The following is a 5,375-nucleotide window of genomic DNA, read 5'->3' on the forward strand; positions in this document are numbered from 1 at the left end:
AATCGTCCATCTTAGCTTCTACGCCTTTCTTTAAACCATCCATCTTAGCTTCTACATCTTTCTTTAAACCATCCATCTTAGATTCTGTTCCTTTTTTTGCAAGTGACACTTGTTGCACTTGGTCTCGTAATTTTGCTATATCATGTTGCATTTCTTCCTCTTCTTCATAAGTCATGCTAGAGCTTTCAGGTTGCTTACTAGGTGTTTGAATTTTCTTTCCTCGGGGCATCAATTACTGATAATAATGCTTTACTACGCCCTTTGAATTCCTTCAAACCAAGCTTACGCAAAAATTTAAAAAAACTACACACATTTTTTCACTTTGTAGAAGCCTGATATTGAATCTGATGTATCTCTGTAATTTCGAGTCATCTAGTTCTGAAATTGTGAACTGTAGTAGCCTTCTATGTCCTCTTTCCAATGCCACTAGTCTGATCCAAATTGGATTCTCCAAGAAAGAGTTATGCACAATCTCCCGCAGTGACTTGATTATAGACTTGTTTAGTAGAGCGAACTTGTATGAAGTGTCACGTGTCACTGTTTCGACCTTTGACTCTAAAAAATATATACAAGAAAACTACAGTCCGTCCTCTTTCTCTAGCTTCTTACGACATTTCAATCCGATGCTCAAAAAGAAAGTTATGACGATTTTCCCCAGGTCACATGTTTGGAATGTAATTCAGGAGTTTGCAAAAATACCAACTTCCTCAGATCATATCTCCGCAAATATAGCGCCAAAAGCTCTGAAATTCGGACACGAGGTTCAGCGTGATTTCTTCTCAAATGGGTGTTTTTTGCAAATTCTGAAACGTCGCAGAAAAAAAGTTATAGCGAAAACTCCACGATGATCTGTTTGGAGCAGCGAAACCCTAGAATCTAAAGCTCTCATACCAAATGTTATGAAACCAACTCAAGAAAAGATTGATCAACGCCTTAGAATTCAGCCTCTTCGAGGGGGAAACCTCCTTTACATTACATAAATGAACAATTCTTGGATGATTCAAATGACAAAACCTCATTTCTATATATAGGAGTCTAAGGAGTCACAATATAATCCAGCCGACCTAAAAATAATAATATAAAGCCACAAAAATAACAATAGAGGGATTCTATGGGGCACACTAATAACAATATGGGGGCAATAGGGGCACAACAATATTAATAAGGGGTATAACTACAATAGTAATGGGGTAATCACTAGTATTATAGGGACCCAACAGACCTTCTATAAAATTATAAACAAGCTTGATAATTCTTAATTTCTATGATCTGATCAGTAATATAATAAGATCTTTTTAGCTAATTTGATTTGAATATGGATATTATGACTTTTTTATTTTATTTTATTTTATGTTTGAGTTACATAATTTGCAATTTTTAAAATATTTAAAGGTGATATTAAATTTTAAAATTTCAAGATGATTATTGTGTTATTATTTAGTATTTAGTATTTGAAATGATACATTAAATTTAAAGAAATAGATATTTTAAATTTGATTTGATAGTTTAATTTGTAATTTTTTTAAGAGTATTTTTTTTAAAATGTTGTAAATTAGAAAGGAAGAAGGAAGGGTTTAATATTTGATTTTAGGTTTTGGGTTATAACAACACACTAGTAACATAAATAACATTAAAGATATTGTTACTTCTAGGTTCAAAGAAAAATTGTGGTGTGAGAAAGATTTAGCGGCTGAAAGAAAATTAAGTTATTATAAGTAGGTCATCAACCCCACCCTAGAAGATCAAAAGTATCTCTCTATTTTAACTAGCTCAAAGAAGAAAATTAATATTGCAAAGATTAGAATGAATTCTCATGAGCTCCATAGTGAAACAAGTCACTGGGCAGTTCCTAAAACGTCATGGATCGAAAGGATCTGCCATATATGTGAGAATAGGAACATCGAGGATGAAAACCACTTCCTCTTAGAGTGCCCCATGCACAACCACATTAGATCTCAGTTTCACAATCTTTGTTACAATACTGACCTTCCTAGCGTTTTACAATGTCAAAATTATAGTGAGCTCGGGAGGCTTCTCTCCAAGCTTTTTGAGCATAGGAATAAAATCTTAAATCAAAATAAATAATTTGTTTCTTTAGGTCCGATAGACCAATGTTTGGTCTCAGCGGAGGTTAACCATCATCACCATCATCATCAATTAAACATGGATTTTAAATTAACTATAATTTTAAATTTTTTTACAAACAAAGTTATTTATAATTTATTTTTTTGTTATTTGTTATTTGGTTATAACCGTATTAGTAATTAAATATGTGGTTTCAAACAAATTTTAATTTTAATTTTTTTATAAAGGGTGTTATTTTATAATTTAAATTTTGATTTTGAAAGTTTAGTTTTTTTTCCAAAGGAAAAAGCGAAACTTTTTATTAAGCTTATAAAAAGTTTACATTGCAAATGCTGAAGCATCACTAATCCAACTGAGGGATTACCAAGACTGTTTTATAAAAAATTTGTCTTATGCATACACCTGTTTTTTGTAAGGTGTTGTGGCTGATCTATCTACCTCTGAACCGAGGTGCCTTTCCAAAAACTGAAAGTAACATCGGGTTGATTGCACACAAATAGCCCAAACATTCCGGGCTTCTTCAACATAGAAGAAAACAGCCCGATATGCAGTAATGTTGTTTTTTAAAAGCCGATATAATAGTGCTGTTATGTTTTTATATAATTACAGAAAATTTTTGGAATAAAAAGTAAAAACGAAATCTGTCAGTAAATTAGAAATTCTGATTATATGGCCGCTGTTCAGATCTTCTGGTTTGTCCTTGATCTTCTTCTACGATCTTCCAGCTGCCCAAATCCTGTTGTAGACCGTCTTTAGAAAGCTGGTCCGCTGATTCATTCCTTTCCCTGTAAATGTGGCTGAGAGTGAAAATGTTAAAATAAGATTTTAATCTCTGAACTTCTCCCAAAATCTGTTTTAATAACTGGTTGCTGCAAGTACTTTTTCCATTAACCCATCTGATCACTAATTGAGAGTCCCCAAAAATTTGAATTGTGAGAGTGCGCCTTTGGATGAGCCAACACATAAGGAATTTCAGGGCAAGAAGTTCAGCAAAGTTGTTTGATCCAGTTCCAAGACCCACAGAGGCTTTTAAGACATGCAATGGGGATTCATTGATGACTAAACCAGCTCCTGCTTTGTTGTTTTGAGATGCACCATCAAAGAAAGCCCAGGGGATTCCTTCTGTGATCTGCAATTCTGGGATGATTCTTTGGGTGTGGTCCTCCTTAGGCTCGGGGATACTAGAAAAAATGGCAGTGCTCTGGCTCACTGTGATAGCTGTAGGAATTCTTTTGTCCTGGAAAATACTCCTGTTCCTGGCTATCCAAATACCCCAGCTAATGATGAGAGGGAGGTTGCGAAGGTTCCCGGATGGATGAGAGTGCCACCACTTCTGCCATGCTTCTTGAACTGAGTTCCCATCCCATTCTAAATTTTTGTTCAAAAGGTTCCCTACCTCAGCCCAAATTTTAATAGCTTCTGGGCATTTTATAAAAAGATGGTTTATAGACTCGGCTTCTGATTTGCACAAGGTACATCTCCCAGGCCCGTGCATGAATCTGGTCTGCAGGATGTCCCAGGTTGGGATTTTGCTTTTTAGGATGCACCAGAACAGGATTTTTGACTTTGGGGGGCTCTTAAGTTTCCAAAGCTGTTTTGACCACCACTCTGGATTTCCCCAGCCTTTCTTTGACATAAGGAAATTATATCCATTCTTGGGAGCATATTCCCCTGAGTCTGCATGGGCCCAAATTAACTCATCCTGTCTATCATTCAGACGGACATTTGTTCTGAAGAGTTCTTGAGTGAAGGTACTCCATTCGTTCCACCATCTTTGCTCCAAATCCAGATCTTCACCATTCTTCCAAGCTTGGCCCCATATGGATGAAGTTCCCGGATTTGCCACTTGGCTAAGGTAAAGAAACCCTTTGTCTGCTAACTGCTGAACCAGATCAGGGGTTAGTGCATAGTTTTCGGAGCAGCCTACCCAGGGATCCTTTCCAATCTTTACCTTTTCTCCGCTCCCAACTTTCCATGCTAGTCCCTGTTCTATCACTTTAAAGGACTCCAGAGTTGCTTTCCAGATTGCTGAGATATTCTTTTGGCTCTTAACTGGGTTCCTGATCCACACTTCCAAAGGAGTTGGATCTATATATTTCCTTTTAACAGTTCTAGTCCAGAGATTTTCCATCTTAATGAGGCGCCACCCTGATTTAGCTGCCAAAGAGAGTCTGAAATCGGGCAAGCTTTTTATCCCCCAACTTCCCCAGTCTTTTGGTCTCGCCACTTTCTCCCAAGCAACCCAAGGGAGAACCGAATTTTCTTTGGATCCTGCCCACAAAAATCTGCTACAGATTCTCCTAATTTTCTCTAGCACACCTTTTGGGACCCATGTTAGAGCTGACCAGTAAATTGGGATGGCTAATAACACAGATTTTATCAGGGTCAGTCTCCCTGCTTTGGAAAGCCATTTAAAACTCCAGTGCCTGATTCTAGCTTCAATTTTTGCAATTAGCCAAGACCAGTCCTCCTTCCTGTAATCGTTTGGCTTCAGCCAGAAACCCAGGTACTTAAAAGGGGTTACCATATTGCACATTTCATATGGAAAGTATATGCTGAACTGTTCCTTTTCTTGTCTGTTTAGCCCTTCCACAATGATTTGAGATTTCCTGGGATTGATCTGCATTCCAGTAGCTTTCAAAAAGAGATCAAAAATATTTTTTAACTCCTTTAATTCGTTTATAGATCCATTAGTAAAGACCAGAATATCATCTACAAAGAGAAGATGAGAGATGAAAAGGTTTACTGCTGCCTCTATGCCTTTTATCTTACCTTCCCTTCTGCTTTTATGAATCAGCTGGCTTAGGCCTTCAGCCACCAAGAGGAAAAGCAGGGGGGACAAGGGGCAGCCTTGCCTCAGCCCTTTTTGACCTTTGAAGAAGGGAGTAGCAGCTCCATTTATAAGGAGTGCGTAACTAACATCTGTGATACACCCCATGACCCATCTGATGAAGTCCACTTTGAAACTGAGGTGTGTTAGGAGCAGGCGGATATATGACCAGTTTATCCTGTCATAGGCCTTTGATAAATCAATTTTTATCACAGCTCCCTTCTTGTTTTTCATCTTAACACTGTGAAGGACCTCCTGTGCCACCCCTATTGCTTCATGAATTTGTCTCCCATTCAGAAACCCAAATTGTTCAGGAGAGATATGCCTTGATAAAATTGGTTTGATCCTGAGAGCTATCACTTTTGCAATTATTTTATAAATACTGTTGCAAAGGGAGATGGGTCTAAAGTCCTTGAAAGAATCCGGAGCTTTTCCCCAATGTCTCCTGAAGAAGGAGGAC

The sequence above is a fragment of the Pinus tabuliformis genome, chromosome X (assembly GCF_031772625.1).
Source record: "Pinus tabuliformis cultivar Carrire ecotype Pingquan chromosome X, CPIR1, whole genome shotgun sequence".
In the NCBI taxonomy this organism is placed as follows: Eukaryota; Viridiplantae; Streptophyta; class Pinopsida; order Pinales; family Pinaceae; genus Pinus; species Pinus tabuliformis.